General features: G+C 46.5%; 1 protein-coding gene across 4 annotated transcripts in view; it reads left to right on the top strand.

Annotated features, from left to right (window-relative positions):
* The first annotated feature begins 919 nt into the window (after positions 1–919).
* The window catches only part of raraa (retinoic acid receptor, alpha a), a 128,572-nt gene continuing 108,631 nt past the window's right edge, over positions 920–20,860 (top strand). For 2 of the 4 annotated variants that reach the window (XM_079293445.1, XM_079293441.1), the window contains exons 1-2: positions 920–1,126; positions 17,386–17,455. The gene's annotated coding sequence lies outside the window, so the exon portion shown is untranslated. The remainder of the gene's footprint in view (positions 1,127–17,385; positions 17,456–20,860) is intronic. The other 2 variants (XM_079293443.1, XM_079293442.1) reach the window with 2 other exon arrangements.

Raw genomic sequence — 20,860 nt, 5'->3', positions numbered from 1 at the left:
TGTGACAAAAGGGTACAGTGCAATCTGTGATGGAAGAGATTTTAGAGCCTTTAATGGTGCTCTCAGCAGGACAGGGAGGCATTGCCACGCAATGGAGGAAAGGCCAGGTTTAAAATTTTATACATATTTTAATAAAGTCTGAAAATTCTCCAGTCTCTCTGGTGTCCCATTGTGAAGATATAGAGTTGACATTTTACAAGTTGATGGTTTTTAAGGAGTGACAAAATAGAGGAAAGTACCAAAAGGAAACCTGAGTCATACATGATTAATGAACGATGCATTTTTAAGGTTGAAGCCATTATTATTACTAAGACAGTCTGAAATGTGTTCCATGTCTAGATATGTGTGTCAGTGGTTGTATAATGAATGTATTATAATCAGAATGCAACATCTTGATTTTTCTCTTTAGTTCTGGCTTCTAAATTGATACTTTCGTATCTTTTGCTTGCTACACTCTCTTTTGCAAGCTTGTGTTTGGTTGCATTGCTTTTGAAATGTAAAAAGTTACATAATCACACACTCACTGGAGACACCATTGACTTCAGCCTCACATTAAAGTTAGTTCTTTGTCAACTAAAACAAGTAAGTCTTTGTCTTTGGTCTTTGGCTGCCTGACTGAAAATAGAAGAGGGAGTTTTGTGTATCTAACAAAAGCATAAGTGAAGAAAAAAAAACATAAAAGGATGAAACCCACTTAAAACATGCAGCTGAACGAATGCTGTGCTTTTCTTGTTGCCTCGCATCATTTATGCAGAGCCCTGGGCACATCTGTGGGGGGGGGGGGGGGGGCAGGACATCCACTTTTTAGAGGACTGGCCCCCAGAAAAGGAAAGGGGCGGGGTCAGCGCGAGCCGGTGTTGGATTTCACAGCCAGAGAACGTGACTGCAACGGTTGCCTTCGCGAAAGCCGTGCCAAACTTGCCCGGGCTCTGAGAGTCCGTTCCTCCACGTACATTACGGTTTTTGCCGGCCGCGGGTTAATGCCACTCGGGACTCCGTGGGAGACACCGTTTGCACAAGCGAGAGTCGGCAGAAAACTTTGAACCGCCGCGGAGAAATACAGCTGCGCGGCTGAACTTCCACCAGCAGCCCGAGGGGACCGGGAGGAGGAGTCAACAGGTCCCAGGTATTACCATCCACACGCCATTGACAGCTTGTCAACATTTGACAGCATGCGTCCGCGTCTCATAAGAGGCTAACGGGGACACCGTAATTAAGGGTTAGCTCTTCCACCTGGAGGAGTTTTAATGCGTCGTGCATGGCCACGGTGGTAATGTGCACGAGTGTGACAGATTTTTAACGCCGTTCATTGTCAAAACAAATGAACACCTGGAGTCCGAAACTCCTGTCAACTTGGTAATTAGTGGCTGTCGAAAGAAAAAAAGAAAACTACCGCTAATTGTGTTTGTCCACGCGACATTATGTTCAGTGGGCATGACGTCTGTTAGGGCGGCTAGCATGCAAAGCTAACGCTCCTCTGCTCCTCAACGTGAAGCCTGTAAAGACAGCGCGACACATCTCAGCGCTTTACTCGAGTCAATTAACAGCCAGCCTTACAACTATTCAGCTTATCATTTAGAAAGTGCTGGTATGTGGCGCTAGAAAGATGCAATGCTCTGCGCCTCGCCGTCAGTGCCTACTTGTTTGTTTTGTGCACCCTGGAATGTGGAGAGATATCTATATTCTCACATCGTGATTTCGCTCCCTATTGCTTCGTTGCGGGCTACTTTTAGGCTCGAGGTGAACTTTGCACAGTACATAGTATATACTTCGCTGTTGATACGGATCATATCAGCAGCACCATTCCTCTAAACGGATGAACGGGCATGCAGCTCACGCGGGGGCAACCACAGCCTGCATTCTTCTGATGCGCTCCTCATACCGAGCCGCAAACCTGATGACCCAAACACCAATGCATTGAGAGTGGAGCCTTCAAGTTCCCGCTGGAAACTGACGGATATCTCTCCTAATTAGTTAACGCCCCTGATTAACCCCTGTCACGATAATGTGGCGTCTGGGTGTCAGCAAATTAAATGTCAGGACTGCGCTATAATATTTGAGTTGCATACCCTGCAGCACCAGAAAGTCATCAGTGTTCGCTTGTAAAATATTGTCTTGTGAAACCACAGATTACAGAGCGCATTGAACTCCATTTGCGGCTGTAACAAGTGCTTCCGAGATGTTTCCTTTTTTTTATTTGAGTCATCCTTAAATAGCTGTGCACTTTATGCATTTGGCACAGCGTAATTTGTTGAATGATTTTTTTTTATGAAGCTACAGGTTTATTATGCCTCACTCAACTTGTGTAATACTGTCTGCAGACTTGGCCTGTGCACTGTGTGTGTGTGTGGGGTGGGGCTGGAAGAAGAAGATGCCCTTTCTCCTGTGACATTCAGAGCAAGATGCATTAGAGGCTGAGCCACGAAGTGGGAAATTTGGTGTGTCAGTTTTCCCCGCCTTGTCGCCTCCTCTCTTGGTGTGCTTCACGGTTAAATGTTGTGCCACCGCCGTAATTGGGAAGGCTTGGGCTAAACACAGCATTGTTTACCTGCCCTCTAAACTGTGACATGTAATGGTAATTTTGATAATACCCCCCCCCCCCCCCCCACAGCAGTGCATTGTTTAGCTTCTGTTTAGCTGCTTTTCTTTGTGTGGTACTGTCAACCCTTTGACGAGCGTCATTGGTCCTCTCCTCGTGTGAACAGTGCCAGCTAAAGGCCTCGCATGCCTCGCCTTCACATAGCGCTGTATGTGTCATCATCAGTGGTGGCAGTGGCACACTCACTTTGTCCCCCCCCCCCCCCCACACCACCCCCTCGCAAAGTCCCTTTCCTTCCTCTGCAGATTGTAAAGTCAAGTGTGAATGACACTGGAAAGGATCCTTTTTGGTTCTTCAAAAACACAGTAGTAGTGAGTCAGTGGCTCCGAGCTCTGTCAATTTTATTCGTCACTTTTGATTTGTTCATCACCTGTGGAACAAATGACTTGGTGAGAGGTGATGAGTTATTAACAGCTGGTTGGATTGTTCACATTTAGATACGTTTGCTTCCAACAGATTGTTGGGCAGCTGATTCTGCTCAGCTGTCTTTCTTATATATTTACTCCAAAAGACCTTTTCTCTTACTTTTATTTGGCGCAACGGAACAAAGCAAACATTGACTTGTGCGTGTTGAATTTAGAAGTTTCGGGTGACCTATTTTCATCATGCTTGGCAAGTTAGAGAGTGGGCACAGTGTTGTTTTTGTTTTTTATATTCCTTCCTCGTGTTACTATCAGGTGTCATAGATGGTGTCATCCAGTCAGCTCAGTAGGTCACCACATTGTTTGTTCTTGCGAACCGGTTTGATCTCAGTCACAAGATAGCATCCTTCAGGAATAACACATTCACCACCAATAGTAGGTGTTGGAGCTATATATTTGATGTTGTATTTTGTTATGTCATTTATAAGTAGTATTGTTTAATTATTGTAGATGTTTCATATGTTAAGATTCTTTTTCTCTTCAATAGTAATTTGTTTAGTTATATTATATTTTGGGGAATTACTGTGGGCACCTGTTGCTATTTAAACGAGGAGAAAGATAGGACCAGCATGCACCGGGGTGGGCGTGTAGTTTTTACCAGCTACACAGCAGCATTGCACTGCACAGGAGAGACAGCACGACAGAAGTTTGTTTGCTTGTTTTATTTGCTTTATTTAATAAATACACACAAATGGAATCCTGCTTGGACATTTCACTCTCTTCTGGCTGCGTAAGGATACCGACCACGGTGCATCAGTGGCGTTTGATTATTATTTGTTTGATTTGTTAAGTTTGATTTAGCCGACAAATGGCCACTACAGTAGGTGTGAAAATGCAGTTTTAGCGGCAAAGTGGAAATATTCCAGAGATGTACTCTTTTGCCACATTTGGCATTGGACCTCTGAATGAACCTCGGTGTGTCAGGTGGTTTGCTTTGGTCTATGCACACAGCCTCGCCACAGCAGCCTGCCGCCCTGTTGTTTACTAGCCAGGCTGACTCATGAGGCTGTGCAGCACAAACTCATCAGGCTCTGACAGATGAGACACGCTCGCCACAATGTCAGGGCACCCTGGAGATGTCACCCAGAGCTTAGCTAACGGTAAACACCTCTTCCCGCTCCCACCCACACTCACATTTCAGATGCGAGTGGCTCTTTTTGTGGGGTAGGAAGTAATTAAAGTGAAAAAACAAACGGCGTTTTTTTTACACTTACTGTAAATAGGAAAAAAAGCCTTATCTTTTTAGACTTTGTTTTGATGTTCTACATGTGTTTGTTCACCAATCTACTGCCATTAAGAATAGCTCAGTTTTGGCCTAATGGAGAAGCAGTTACTTCTAAAAAATGAAGCCCGGTGGAACCGAGCAGTGTAGCTTTACACCAATAAAACCAGCCTTGACCCGAAATGAAACAGGCTCCGACTCTGTTAGAAATAAGTAGAAATAAATTGGGATATTACAGTGGTTTGGCAGTGGTGCCCAATGACGTAGTCATTGCCTTAGGGACTGGGGCGAGTGTGGGAAAAGCAGGAGAGAAGAAGGGTGGGAGCCGATACCAGGAGCGTAGCCGAAGCAGAGTGGGATTTTATTTAAATTTTTTCTAGAGAGGGAGTTCTGGAGCCGTTGGGATGTGCGAGCGCCGCTCACGATGGCCGGCGGCACTTAGACAGGTCTGCTTTTGCATACTGATTCCCTTTCAGCTGTTTTCCACACAGCTATCTGGACTGCCAGCCTCGCGAGGGTTAACCCCCCCCCCCCCCCCTTTCGCACTGCCTCCCTTTTATTCCTCTTTTTATGGCTTTGATGGTATTAAATAATCTTTACGTGTCAGAGTGCACAGCTCCCAGTGTTCATGTTGGGGGAGCGAGAGAGCAATTAGGTCAGAGTGGCAGAATAACTCTGTTTCATCCCGGCCTTAAAGCGCCAGGGTACCTCAGTTCAACTCACGCTTTATATTCACCTCAAACCTTCAGAGTGAGATTTTCAAAGAGGTCCAAGGCCAGTGGGGTTATCAAAGCACTCGGAGGGAGAGCCTTGTATCTCTCAGTTGTTCGTCTCATGATCAAATGTCCCAGAATGGATCATAGTTTGTGATATTTTAGGTTCCTCGCTATGTTAATGTGCCTGAAGAATCAGGCCACGTTTGTCTCCTTTTTTTTTTTTCCCTAATGAGGCTGAGCTAAAGACCCATATAACCTATTATCCTGGTTATTGATTTGGAATGTGTTTCAAGCTGCCGCGTGTTTTGGTAGACCTTGAAATAATTGACACGTTTCTCTGCAGAGTTGTGCTGCTTTTCTTTTAGACATAAATTGAAAGCCTTGTGTTTCTGTTTGACTGGATCGCACATGATGTGCGTTGTAACGTTTCCCTTATAGCCTGTTGCATTTCTACCGTTTGGCACGGGAACGTTCTGGAGCATGTCTCGCTGTATTTTGCACCTTTTGGCATTTTACAAAAGTCCCTCTGCCCAGTCGGACAGTCCCCCCGGCGCGACGACTGACATTTCCAGTGAAAGAGCCCGATTGTTGGTTCTTAATCCCCCTCCACCCGCTTCTCTATAAAACAATGCTATCAATTGCTTCTGCTGAGTACATCCAGCTCTGAGTGAGAGACAGGCTGGCTGGGCCTGTTTGCTAGCCTGCCAGCCCGTCCCACCAGGACGCCGGTGCGACCTCTTCATTGCCAGCGACGGCTCCGTGCTCGGGGCCCACGGGTGCCTCTTCAGGCATCTGCGCTAATATTATCTCTTTAGGATGAGAACCAGCCCTTGATCGCGGCTGCGCTGCCACCTCGTAAATGTATATAATGGCTGATGTGCATATTTATTTTCCCGGGCAGACAGTGGAGCAGGCCGTTGGATTCGACCCCCCCATCACCCACCTTCTTAATGATTGGTCTCCATTCTATTTTCTTTCATTTTCCCCGGGACACTGCCATTAGCTTTGACAGATGATATGTTCTTTCACTGAAACAGTGATCCTGAGCGCACTGTCACTGGCAATTGGAATCGCACCCCCCCTGTTTTTGCTCTTTGCCTTCTCTTCAGCTCTGCTCTTCTCCTCCTTTTTCCTCTCTCTCTCTCTCTCTCTCTCTCTCTCTCTCTCTCTCTCTGCACAGAGGGACATGCTGTTAATATTCCTTTCAGAGCCGCACTGTACAGCTGAGCTGCCAAGTTAACCCTCGTGCTGCCATGAGCTAGATAGCTGGTGTCACTTACTCAGATGTCCGACCAGCCGATCTGTCCTCAAACACCCCTCGATAATACCAGCGCGGCTCTGTGTGTCTCTGCAGTCAGCGATGACGTCGTGATTTCTGGTTGGTCGTCCACCAGAACAAAACCTATCATTTTTATATTCACGTTCTATCATTTTAGTCTTACTCATTATACAGTAGAATATTTAAAAAAAGATTGCTCAGGTGCCAGATAGACAAGTACACAAAAAGGTTTGACTTGTCACTGAACCCTGGATTATTTTTCTAATTAGTCTATTATTAGTTTAGTTATATGCCATAACGTATTGAAAATATCCATCGTTGAATGTCTTGTTTCGTGCCACCAACAGTCCAAAACCCAAAGATATTCAGCTTCTAATTATAAACGCTGAGAAAAGCTGAAAATATTCACATTGGAGAAGCTGCAACCTAAAACATGGTTGGTATTTGTGCCCCAAAAAAACATGACTTTAACAAACGGATCTACTCCAGATTACAACAATAAGCTGCGCACACTGGAGTGGTTCCTTATCAGCTGGACTGGATCTTCCTAATTGACATGCTTGACAGCTCCTGTGTCTGCTATAGAGGACGTTGCATGCGAGTCTCCTGCGCAGCGGCCATGTCCAGTTTCCAAAGCGCTACACAAACCGAACGCATCTCAACACTGGTTTGGGTGGAACAAATCCCCCTCTATTGTGCCTCCTGTGTGGGCATATGTGGCGTTACCCCAGCTGCTGCAGCTGCTTGCACATTAGCTCGAATTTGCTACAGGCCACAGTCATCAGTACGAAGTGAACGCCGCGGTGAGAAAGATAATGGTCCTGAACAGAGACGACACCGCTCTCGCTGCTGCTGCTAGCTCGGACAGCTAGCCGGCCGAACGCGGCTCGGCTGCTCGCGGCATCGCTGTATTACCGCTCTGATGGGCTTTGAGCCTGCCAAGTCTATGTAGTTAGTGAGCCTCTGCTACTTATTCTGTCTCCGTGGGTTGTCATCACAGTGCCATCACACCAAATATCTGTCATACTGAGACGGTGCCGCATGACAGGATTCCTGTGTTTGCAGCAAAGGGGGGGGGGGATGTCGAGGCAAAATAACCCCCCAATACAATGCAGCAAAAGACGATTAGGGGCTAATTACATTTACCTTTGTGTGGGTTTATAAGGTCATTCATCTTCCATGTTTTGTTCTCATAAAAGCTGACTACATTGCTGCTGTTCAGGTCTTTTATGCACAAATCATAATGTATATCATGTGAGGAAAGCATCGGACGCACCCAACAAACTGGGTCTCAAAAAATGTAAACAATAGTCATTCAGTCAGCGAGACTGTTACTTAGTTTTGTGTCAACGTGATTTCCATTTTTCTTGGCTTTTTGTGTCGCAGTAATAATTCTGTAATATGGCACACTAGGCAGCATATGGCTGCCATTTATGATCAACAGTCTCTGTAAGAAGTGACTGCAATATGCAAATGTCTGCCTGCTAATGGAGGAGTAATGTAATAATGAAGTGCGGTGTGTATAGCCAATGATGAGTCTCTGGTTATTGAGTGTTGATGGCGTTTGGCGTTACACAAGCTGCAGGTTTCTTGTTTTTGTTCTTTACGACACACACACGCACACACAAACACACACAGACTTGGATACATGAGCATTGCCTTCTTATTGATTCATGGTATTGGATGAAAAGCATATTGATAAATACCTGGAGTACTTGCCCATTGAAATTGTGAAGCTAAATTGGGCAGAACTGAGACAGATGCGGCGCAGTAAATTAAACAAGCAATCTTCTCTGTTGGGTGACAGCACAATGGTGATTAGGGTTTCATGTGAGCCGCCCTACATTATTTATGGCTGTGCTGTGGGCTGCCTGCAGTTGAATAAACCCACAGTCCATTGACTGGGCACATTACGGAAGGCCGGCTCGTAGCGAGAGAGGGGGGGGGGGGAGTTAAAAATGGCTTTATTTCCTCTCGAGGAGGTCCATTTTCATCTAAATGAAGGTGGGAGCCCCGAGCGTGTTGTTTCCAGGCCCTGCGTGTGTGAAATGTGTTGACTGTGTTCCAGGAGGCTCCTCTGCACCGCTCTCATTCCTGTTCCAGGGTGATTTCTGCACAACCTCTCATTTGTACACATCAACCCAGTCCTAGTTTTCCTGGTCACTGCCTGGTCAACTCGGGGCCCATTTTCACTTCACTCTCTGGCCTTTTTGCTGTGGTTGAACTTCGGGATTTTTATTTTCCTCCATAAGAAGATATGTTGAATTGTATCCACAGAGAAAAAAGTGTGTATCGTATGTGGCAGGGAGATGTGGATAGGATCAATTCTGTCTTCATCCACAGCATGAACACAATGCTGAATTCAGCATGAGGCAGTTTCCACCTGCAAACTGACACTGAAAAAGAGGCAGACCCCCTCTGTTTATAAAACCCAAATTGGCTTTGCTTGTTAACGCTGGCTGTCTGAAACAAAACAAAACATGAAATGGAACTACTGGCTACTGTAAATGGGTTCACACTACCTTTTAGTTCACTTACTTGCGATGCAATTGTGGGCGTTAAGGAGGAACAGGTTCCATCGTTTAAAGGAGCGCAACGGATTATGAGAGACGAAGGACCGGAAGAAGATTGAGTTTTATGTAATCCATAAAGAATGCCTTAATGGCCTCAATCCCCATCCCGCAGAACAGCTTGGGACTCACCTAGTTACAACAGCTACAATCAATACGGACTTGACTCAAAGATTACACTGCTCAACTTCATAAACGGAGATATTGAAGAGGTCTGTGGAAGTCATATGTATACAAGGGAGTTCCTGTATGGCCCTCACAAGCATGTTGTCTAAACAAACACTTCCTTATGTCAGACGTCAGCAGTGTACTCGTAAAGCAGAAGTAATCATTGATACATGAGATCAATAAGCAGAAAAGGAGGTCGTCGGTTAGATAGCATGCTCTGCCACTGTGAATGTGGGGTAGACGTGTAAGAAGAGTCTATCAATGCATATATTTTAACCACTGCAGACATTTCTGACACATCGTAAGTGTAATTAATAACGTTAAAGAGCAACGCAACGTTTCGAGCACCTGCTGCACCTCCAAGCTGTCGGCGAGATCTACACTGACAGTAAATGACAGTTGATCAATATCCCTCTCCGTTGCTTAGAGAGCGACGTCGCTCGTTTTCGACTTGGCTGTATGTCGGGAGGAGACGTGAGGCGGAGGAGCAGTCCTTGTCTCGTTTGTGGTCCGATGTAGTAAATTCAGCAAGTGCGGTGCCTCATGTCGCTATTTTCCAAAGTGTTGCGGCTTTCATATGTTTCTTAATACGGAGCTGGGCATGTTTTTCTGGTATGGCTTACTTTTTATTTTTCCTGCTGTGACAATTTAAAATCTGTTCAGACCTCGCTGCTGATTGCGATCGGTCTGCTTCTGTCTCCCGCTGTGGCGCTTCCTCCATCGCTCCCGGTCCAGAGGTGTCTGGTGTGGTTCAGCAGTGAACACGGACAGTAGGAATGTGAAAAATGAGGAGAAAACGGTCTGCAGACCACTTGGAGCTCTGCCCATTGTTACTCCTACGCACATGTGGAAAAGGCCGCTCTCTTGCCTTTTTTGATTTAGCCCGTGTTCCTGCTGCACTAAGTGTGAAATTATTGGAGAAGTGTTAACCTGTTTTATTTAAACGAACAACAGATTAACACCGGCGATGATAGAATGTCTAAATAACGTTTGTTTTTCTCGCCGTGTTAGTGTTCTGCTCATAAAGTGACAAATTAGAAACAGGTGTGCATTGTGTCATCATCTGAGCACTATCGAGACGTTAACGGAACAAATAACGTAATAAAGTATCCTTTTTTGTTCGTTGTTGTTTAGTCTTTGTATGCTTGTCTGTGTTTTACCCACCCTCTCCTCACTGGTCTTAGTGGGAAGGGAGCAGCATGCTGTGGGTTTGAATTTGTTTTTCTGGATATTTCCCTGGATCTTTTTGAGCCTCTACTATTCTTATCTTCTTCCCGGATTGCTGCCTTCAGTTGTGGCATTGGACAACGTCCCTTATTATTTTTTTTAGTGCCCTCTAACCGGAGTGGGATGATGCTGAAAGCTGCTGAAAGAGGCATGATCAGATTGTACGTTTCAGAAAGGGACACTGCTTTCGGAACGTCCAAGCGCTCGAGTGTGTTGAGGGATTTGGAGAAAGCGCTCGAGATTCTTGGAAACTTGTGTTTGCGACTGGGGAAAAACAAAAAAAGTTCATCTTCTCCGTGAGTTGGAGACGTGGGATGAGAAGAATGGGATGCCATCTCTAATTTGTGTTTTGTTTGTGCATTTCACTTCCAGTGGAGTCATTGTAGATATCGTGCCCATGCACAAGTTACGAAATGGCTCACAATGAGGGTATGTTTGTCTAATATGCAAAATAGACTGTCATCTCCACTTGGATGAATGTCTGTTGCGTGAGTGTGGTGTAATTGTCCTTTCGGCACAACGGCAGCGTTCTCATTCTCGGGTTGGCCTCAGGCCCGGGATGCCCACTCCAACTCCGGTCCACTTGGCCAGAGCGCCGAAAACAACGCAGCGCTGCCGTGCATCGTCAACCGCTGTCGGCCAGTCCCCCCCCCCGGGGGTTGGCTTGATTTAAGATAGGCCTGGGTGCCAAATCTGGTCTCCGCACTCAATCGCTTCTTTGTGCTTTTCCTCCATGCGAGTGTCGGTGTGGGGCTGAGCCGTGGCTCCGTGTGTTCCGATACCTTCCACGGCTTTCCATCAGGGCCTCCACCACTGCTCCTCCGTCCTCCAACCATTGTTTTTGCTTTTGAATGAAACTTATTCTGTAGCCTCTCTCGCGAAGCATGAAATACACGCTTTTCTATTGGCCCTGGCAGGCATTTTAAACTTTTGATCGGATCCAGGCTGGGCGCATTAAATCGTCAACATGATGTAACGTTTCACTGCTGCTGCCGTGTGCCAGCGTGGCATGTTTTTCCACTTAGGGATTCCAATATTTGTCTTTGTCATAAACACGGGGCATCTGGTTCGTGGGCCCAGCCTTCATTTGGACTTTGACGTCGAAATGTGCCTGAATTCTTGGGAGAGAAGCCGCCTGGCTTTTCATTTAACAGCTAGCGTCGGCATGATAAATGTTACTCATCCCCTATTGACCCCGAGAGGTCAAGCCTCTGCCCTGTCGCCCCCCCCCCCCCCCCCCCCCCCGCTCTCTTCTCTCTGCCTCTGTACCATGTGGACGGCCTTTATCTTGCTCAGGCAATAGTTTTTTCACCCCAACACTGCGTGTCCACCAGCAGATACCAGGCAACACAGCTCTGCACTGTTACTCAAGTGTGAGATTATTTCCCCCTTTCCAGATTTATCTTTTCCAAAAATATCTGTGGCCTCTGAGCTACATTTATGTCGTGAATGTGATTAGATACAGCGAGCCGGAGCAGATATGCATTTCCTCTACAATGCTCTCAGCTTTAGTTTCAACCTTTTTAAACTTCTAATATCGCTGCCGGGTTTTAGGCCCTCACTGGAGAGATAAGTAAATAGAAGAACGGGCCAGATTATCGGGGAAATCATTTTCTGGAAGAAATGAATTTGGTTGAAATACCAAGGACAGGGACAGGGACACACACACACACACACACACACACACACACACACACACACACACACACACACACACACACACACACACACACTGTCTATGCTCGTTGGGATATATTTTCCTCGAATTGCAGAGGATCTTTTGTTCTGTTGAAAATCCACCTGATAATGTCGGCAGCTGGCTTCTTGCCTGGACTGGTTGGATTTAAAAGACGAAATAAAACAAAACAACAACTCTCTGTCAGTGTTCTGGGTTTACAGATGGGCCCTAACTCCATCCTCCTTCCCTCCTAAATGTTCCGCACGAGACTGATTTGACCATTTGGTATTGCTAAGCTGCGTGAAGAGTGCTACTTTTATAATGAAAGAATACTGCTAAATCAAGGCTTGACTAATCTACTTTCTCCACGTCGCCATATTGAGGGTTGGACGGATTAGGCTCTTATTTTAGTGCCACTTATCTCTTCAGCTGCTTTTTAGAATTAGTTTCAAATAACAAAAAAAAGGGTGAAAATGTGAAGGATTTTTTGTGTGTGTGTGTGTGTGGGGGGGGGGGGGGGGGGAGGTTGGATGGGAGGGTGGAGGGAGCTGGGTATTGTTAGGGAAGCGGAGCTGTGCAAAAGAGTGTCGTGGCAAGCGAGGGCCTTTGCATGAGAGTTCAGATTTACATGCAAATCTTCAGAGGAACCTATTTGAAGCGGTTGGGCAGAGGGCAGTCGTTTTAACGGGAATCGTTGAGGATTTGTTCAATCGCCATCGCCTCTCAAGTGTCTTCGTGAGATCGCAAAGCCTGATGCACTTTCCGAACAACCCAGACCATGAAATGTGTAACCGCTTTCTCTCTTGTTCAGTTAGCCAGAAACTGGAAGTTTACAGAAACCTTTATCCAGGGAATCTGTGATTTAAAGATGAATGAGCAGCTAGTCAGAAAGCCACTGTGTGTTTGTTCAAGTCAGCAGTAAGTTTGTCTCGTCTAAAGAAAATCCCTTTTCTGGACTCTCGTCTAATGTCACTAACACCCTGATAGTTTAGACCCCTCTCCATCTCGCATGTGTTTGGCTACTGTGACACGTCATCAATACTAAACAACCATCAATACCCCGCTGGAGACAGCTGCATTTAAAACAATGACGGCCTCGGCGTTGGTGTGCATTCAGCACTTTTGAATAGCGGTCAGCTTATTGATTCTCCTACAAGGGCCGCATCAATTCCTCTCGGCCTCTTCTTTTCTGTTTGTGACAGTGGAGGGCGAATGCATGTTAACAAACAAAACTTGCCATTTTAATTGAGTTGGGAGTGGAAGACCCATTAAAAAAACCACCATGGCGGTACTCAGATTTGCTTCTCTTGGAACGGAGCCCTTTTTCGTTGTGGCCAGTGTTTGGGTGCGATTATGTAATCCATCAGGGTATCACCATAAAGGCAGGCGGGGGTGGGGAGGGGGTTGCCGAAGGGTTGGAAGGTAATAGCGGTGCTACTGATGATCATCGTCTAGCAACTGCCCGAGGGCAGGAATGTTTTGTGCGCCGATGTGTCCGACAGGTGGCTAGGAGACGCTAATTGATTAATGATCATGGTGATATATGAGCCCCCGCGGCCAGCCCAAACATAAAGGCTCAGAGCACCGGTGTCACCCTAAATCATTTCCAACCAGGCCAGTAAACCCAAAACAGTTTCCTCATTAGCATATGAAAGACCAATCGGGAGGGGGGACTGTGCCTTCCGAGCCCTTTGTAGGACGCCCATTGTCGACATCCTGAAGTCTGAATTAACAGGCTCGCATTTTATGCCCGATGAATAATGACAACAAAGATGGTTTTATAATGAGGGTCACTCAGCACTAATGAATGATTTACATCACCACAATCTCAGCCTTTTGATACCGTTTGCACTTTCTGCCCCGAGCACGGCGCTGACAAAAAGCAGCGCTCGCCTCGGTGGCTGTACACGTGACATGAGCTACTGTCTCCCGCACTGTATGCGATGCACTGTATGCACTGTATGCGATGTATATTTTTGTTATTCTACTACAGAGCATGAGATATTGTTCTCTGAGCTGAATGTTTTCACCATGTGCTATAGTAACTATAACTCCTTACACATAGAGATGAGGAAATTTACAGTCTTTCTCTACGTGACTGTTTTTGCTCTACATCACGGCGCTGACATGTTTTCCATGCGAGCAGTGTCAGATTCTTCATGAATGATTGAACATGAGTAGAATTCACCTTCCCCCAGATGATCATATTTTGCTTTTCCATACGCCACTGTCATTGTCAGTGGATTCTCTCTCTCTCTCTCTCACTTCCTCTCTCTCGCTGCCTTCTTCCTCTTTGACGCTCCCTCTCCGCGGGTATTTACCATTCCACAGGGGGCCTTGCGTGACCCTCTTCAGTGTTTTGTTTGGATGACTACGTAGGACAATGGCAGTCTGGAGCCTTGGCCGGCGCTCAGCGTGTGTGAATCTGCATCTTTCCATTGGGAGTGCTGTCCTCCGATGACAAGAGAGGTTATGTGATCTATGTGCGACTGAAGGGGGTTTCCACCACAGAGTCAGAGCCTCAAGGAGGGGGGGGGGGGGGGGGGTGTGCACAGCCGGTGGAATTTGGAATTTTAAAGAAGCAAGCGAGTTAAAACAACACATTGTGTCTGTTTTAATATGAGCTCATGACTCTCGCCGCAGGGCTGCCATTCCCAAATATGCGTCGCACTGCTTGGAGACGGCCGGTCGTACCCACAATCAGTGGCAGTGTAAGGGTGCTGCTGTCAAAACGAGTCGGGGAATGTCACAGGGCCGACGAATGAGTTTACTCGAGAGTTGGACCGCCTCCCTTCAAACCTTTTTACATTCTTAGCCGTCAGCACTTGAGCAACCCAGATCCCACCGGGTGCCGATGCAAGGCCGTACATTGAGGATCGGGTGACCTCTGCTTGGTGAGATCGATGGTCCCTGAGCAATCGAGGCCCTCTAGGTGGTGTAAATTGGGTTCCATTTTAAAAGCAGATGGACTTGTCTGGCAGGGCTCCAGCAGTGAGGGCCCCATTCTTCCTCTCCTGGTGTGTGTGTGTGTGTGTGAGAGAAAGAAAGGTGAGTGTCTGGTCTGCAATGAGTTTCTTTCAGCCATCAGCAAGGATAAAGACGTGATTACCCCAGGCTACTCCTGTCTGCTCTCATCAGTGTATAGGCTGCAGGCTTGCACATGCATGACCACACACACACACACACACACTAACACACGGCATACGTGCATGTGCAGGCAACACTGTCCGCATTTCACCCTATGCTGCTTTTGCCCTTGTGGACCAATAAACCATTAAGAATGACAAACAGGAAGTGAGGATGTGCAATAAGACAGGAAGTGAAATGAGGAGTCTTTGAGGGCACAGGCTCGATTATGAGGTTTGAAGAGGAACCTGGGCGACCAGACAGAGCCAGACACCTTCACATTAAAGTGTCATAACCACGTCTCGCATAGAAGGTGGGTTAGCTCGCGGCTAAATGCTACATACAGTATTAGCTGTCACATGCAAAGCATTGCACCAGAACCATGCTTTGGTGGAACGGTGGTATGGTCTGATGCAAAGCCACAATTCACTTCTGAAATGAGCATTATTGTACATAATTTGAATCCCATTTAAAGTCATAGCAATTATTAACAAATGCAGATGCATCACTTAGTTGGCCAGAAAGTGCAATTCATTCCAGGCACACTATAATTAACAACCGTTCAGTGTCAACAGGAGCCCTCCAGTGTTTGTCTTTTGACTTTATCAAACAACACACCTCCCAAGGCAAGGTAATGCTTGTTTCAGGGCTAATGCACGGCACTGTATTTTAAGTATTTTAAGTGTCCGCACCCTGTTGTGAATTGGTCTTGCGGTAATATACCGTATAAATATTAATTGATATGTTTGCGATGTACAGGTCTATAATTAAGATCATTTTAGGATCCACTAATGCACCACTGGGCAGTGATGTTTGTCTCTTAAATCTGGTCTTCCCACTCAGTCTTTGTCGAACAGTATTACTATTCACATGTAGCACGAAGCTGAGCTCATAGCCGATGCATGTGAGCAACATTAGCTCCAACAGGAACCGTACCAAAGCTCGTTGCATTCATCCGGCAAAGCGCCTCATGTGAATTTGTAAACGTGATTCCCTCATTAACGTTAAGTTGGGGTTTTGCACAGTAGCCGGTTGGAGTTATGCGATGTGCAAATGAAAGCAGCCTTTGTTGTCGAGATGAATGTATAATTGTATTTTGTAAGACTGCTATATTTACCTCTGTTGTAGCTGTTTGACTGTCCTTGTGATAACAAATGCGTGTGAAATTCATTTGCTGCTTGTAAAATGGCGACAGGGCCACTTCAGGCTGGAGGGAGGGGATTTTTTATTTTCTGTAGTGGTATGATGACGCTTCTAAAGAGCAAGGAAAAAGCTCCGTCCTCCCGCTTTAACTCGCTGCTTTCAATGTTAACCGAAGGATGGAATCGCTCTTCCTCCCTGTGACATGTGCCTTGAAGTGAAATACACTCAAACAGACCATGGTTTCAAAGGTCATCGGTTTAACATACTTTTAGGAAACACTGACCTGGTCCACAGCTCCACATGTTACGGGGCCTAGAGGGGATCCTGGAGCCAGCATATGCAACAAAAAAAAAAGAGATTTCTCTGTTTTCTTCAGATAAACTTGCTGATTTTGAGTGTTTTTTGTCAAACCGATCTTCTCTTCCAGAAGTATTCACCATGGAGGTTGAGTTTGGCATTTCTATGAAATCCAACAAAGTGCATTTTAACATTTGCAAACCACCGTCCTGTAATTTTCCTCCAGTTGTTTTTCGTTGCAAAACAAAAAAAAACACTTCCCACAGTTTCCCCTGCCGCACTAAGGCAGTGCTTATCAGAGAGCCTAAGTGTCATGTGGCTCAATTTAGATCTGCAACCAGACTGATTGGTACACGCTGATATTTCAGCAACATGCATAAAACAAAACGCCGTTGTTCTCACACTCCAAACCGGTGTGGCTGTTTACATGTTTGCAGCAGCCATTCATCTGTACACCATAGGCTTAGCTGTCTTTCCACGAAGAGATGACATGCCACTTTAGATTTGTCTCCGTCTTGGCAATGAAGGCGCCTCTGTGTCCCTATTTGTACGTCAGGCTGAGGGGATTTCTCGGCCGCCACCTGATTCACATTGCTGTAATTGAGTTGCGGCCGTAAGCTCGACTCTGCCTTCCTCGGCCCCCAGGTAATTCACACGCACACCACAGTTTTACTCCACTCTTCACATGATGTCCGGGGCTTCGAATGTAGCGAGCGAGAAAGTCCAATCTGTTGGAGAAAAAAAAAAAAAAAAGGCAGGCAGATTACAGGGAGTGTGAGAGGGAAGGAAGGAAAAAGAGTGTCAGAGTTTTGCTCGCAGTGAAGCGGTTCTGTGCCAGAGAAGCTAGGGAGCCACTGAGTCGGCAGCACGTGGATAAGGAACTACAAAGCTCCCGGTTTCAAACATCGCTCTCTCTTTCTTTCTTCCTCTCTCTTCAGAGTTCAGGAGCCGCAATCGATTCAAGGGGAGATTTCCTCGGCCAAGGACGGGGAGATTGACGTTTTTGGGGTAAGCCCGAATTTGTCGCTCCTGTCGACTCTGGGTAATTGGACTTCTGCACACGCCGCAATTGTGTCTGTGGGTACCAAACACCATCTTGCTCTACACGCAATAGCACTGTCCCTCGTTTACAGGAGGTACTTCTTGTCTCGTGGCCAGTGGTAGGATCGGGTCTAATCCTGGGTCTGTTGCATCACAGTTGGAGCTGACAGCAGGGAGATCTGCTCTGTCATGTTTAGTCAACCGAGACAAAACGAATACAGACATTCATCATTAGGGACTGGCTTGAAGAACTTGGGACCATCACTTTGTGAATATAGATTGATTTATTGGGCATGATTCATCTCCATTGTGTCGGCTTCAAAGCACAGAAAGAATAGTTCTGTACTATTTGTTTGACTCTGGCATTTCCCTTTGATTCGTTTTAACGTTGCTTTGCCAGAATTTTGACACAAGAAGGACCGACAGGAAGGAGCTGAAAAGGTTGGTAAATTTCTCTCAGCCAATCATAGCGTCACGTCCCCGGGACTGGGGCTCAGTTTCTCCTGTCCTGTCCCATTTGGGCTTTCTCCTGCCTGTACAAGCTAGCGTTTTACTTTCCCGTTCTTCCCTGTCATGTCATGTCCTGGCTCTGGGGGGGGGGGGGGACAAACACCGTCCCCCATGGCAACCTCAAGGCAAAAACAAATAGACTGGTATGTCATACAAAGATACCAGGCAATGCCCAGAAGGATGCAGACTCCCTCCACTGGATGCCCACACCAGAGTGTGTGTGTGTGTGTGTGTTTTGAGCACAAGCACATATTCGCACCCACAGAAGACATCCGTGTGTCCTAACTGGGGGTGACAAGCGGTCTGGCAGACGCTCCTCTGTTAGCAACCGCTTTGGCATACGGCTGGCCCGATGGACAAGACTAAGGCTGGCACATTGGTCTTGTACGCGTACAGCTCTTGAGTTCCTCCCTCCTTTTTGTATTTCTTCACTCTTTTGATTTGTTTTCCTGGGGAAAGTTCTCCCGCTGTGTTTTAGCTTTTTAGAAATTGACAAAGGCAGCCAGAAAGACCACGCAGCAAAGCAAAGTAGGTCAGTTTTCTGTTCAGTTTGGCTCTCCGTTTAGCTGTTTGGAGAGCACAAAACCGTATTCACCTCATTTGTACACGATGACACTTCAGTGTTTTGGGAAATCATTTACTTGTTCCATTAGCCGCTTCATTTGTTCATCGCCGTGTTATTTTGTGAACCGGGCAGAAGGTACACGCATTACTCGCATGCAGTCATTTTCCAGTTTCTTTCACTCTCACTGAGTTAGCAGGTTTGGGGTTTTCATCTCCACGTGAAGCGGTACTTAACCCCCCCCCCTCTCTCTCTTCCCCACCATAATTTAGAGCCCGTCTCATTGGTGGGTTGGGAAGCGCGCCCCGGCAGTTGATGTGGAACACATGCCTTTAATGATTCACACTCTGTATGCGGTAGGTCGGTGGTGGCTGCTGAGCCCTCAGTCTAGAATGGGACTCCTGTGTTTTTCTTTAACTCTACTTCGGACATGGAAACTTCAGTGTTGTTTATGTACAGTTGTTCCCGTGTAACGGCCCCTCTTATCCTCCCTCGAAGCTGAACAGAGTTCAATAACCAGCACTCAGCATCTCTGTTGTAACCAGACTTTTTTTTTGTCTTAATGTCATCTTTGATTTCTTTGAAACTCTTAATGGCTCTTTGGCACTTTTTTGTTGTCCTTTCATTGTGATAAATTCGAGTGTAGTGTTGCGATTGCGTTTGCACGCTGGGTCTTTCCGACACTTCCACCTTTCTGATTCACCAATTTGATTTGTCAGATTTACACGATCTCCCAAATTTGGAGAGTTACGGTCGAGTAAGCTCTGTTGGTATTTTGTGCTGCTGAGCTCATTTATTGTAAGGCATTTGAATTGCAGGACATTGTGTGGCATCTTACTTCCTCACCGTCGGCAGAATAGCAGAAGTGTGCCGCAAGTCCCGATGCTCAATTGATTTAAGTTTTCGCTCTTGCGTGTGCACTGCCACCCGCAGTAGAAAAAACAAAATGGAGAAGTTTGACAACACGGCATGATTATATATTTTTTTAAACGCAGTCTGTGCCTTGTGCATTCACCCAATCAGCCACTGGTTCCCCTTTTATTGTGTGTGCGAAAGAGGAGTTTCTGACAAAGAATCAGTGAAACGTGCCAACACGTGACGGGGAGTGGTCCCGCCATCCAAAGCTGACATAAATGGCTTCCTGTTTTTGCTTTCACGCAGTCCCCCCCCCCCTCCCAAACATCAGCCTTACATCGTTTCCATCCACGCTTCCATCTTTTGTTCTTCCCCTTTTTTCTCTCTCTCCATCTCTTCCTCTCGCCATCCCGGGTCCCACGCCCCTCTGCGTGGCCTCGTCCGACCTCTCCTTCCTCCGCTCACTCGCACACTTCTCCATCCCCCCCTAACCGCACGCACTCACTGGACGTCACACATGCAACGGTATGAAGACAAACTGCCCGTGTCCTTGACATAACTGTAAGTGAGCGGGCTGCTTCCTTTTTTTATTTTTTTGCAGAGGCAAACTTGCGGGTGGCCACAGCACTCAAGGTAGTGAGCACACTTGCTGGCCTTGCTTGACAGAAGGGCTGCTCACTCGCAGTGGAAACGGCACGTATACGCCAGGCCGAGGCATTGTGTTCATGTGCAAAATTGCCGCAGTCACTGTTTCACTGGCGGTAATAGATCGTGTTTTTAATCATGATTCAAGGGAATGGCCGCGCGTGTTGTCGGAGGTCGGAATTCTTTGCTTTAGTGGGAGAGTAATTTAGTTTTTAGCGCTTTCCCTCACAAATACTTTGCTTAATACTCATGAGTTTACTAGTCCTGTTTACTGTGTTTTTACGGTGGCGGTGCTCACTTTTTACAAGACCCATAATCCTCAGGATAACAAAGTGCCTCTCGTAAAGTGTTGCTTTAATGAAACTATGCCTTTTGTGTTGTTTCATGCACTGGATTTTGAGTAAATTGGTGTAAATCTGTTTGGGGGTCATAAATTAAGCTTTTTCGTTAGAACTTGTTTCGTAAAGTTTTCGATGCTCTCAAAGCTGGTTATGGAGCAACAGAGCGAGGGCTTGAAGTGAGTGTGTACTGTGCGCGAGTGCTGAAATTGATGAAGAGACCTCCCTGGATTTAAGTGTACTTACAAAGCACGACCCGATACTGTATGCAGAAAACTTCAGCCACTCTATGCGAGAGGGCGTAGCTAACAGCACCGAGTAGTCTGCAGTTCCTCTTCGGGGCGCCTCCTGACAGGAACTTGGCAGCAAGGAAACATAAACAAATTCCCTGTGGTGGGCTGGCAGGCTGGGCGGCGCGGCCCCCCCCCCCCCCCTTCCCTGTTACCATACATGTACAGCGCA

The sequence above is a fragment of the Melanostigma gelatinosum genome (assembly GCF_949748355.1).
Source record: "Melanostigma gelatinosum genome assembly, chromosome: 21".
Classification (NCBI taxonomy): Eukaryota; Metazoa; Chordata; class Actinopteri; order Perciformes; family Zoarcidae; genus Melanostigma; species Melanostigma gelatinosum.
The sequence above is the reverse complement of the archived record's forward strand: the minus strand, read 5'-3'. Positions and strand labels throughout refer to the sequence as shown.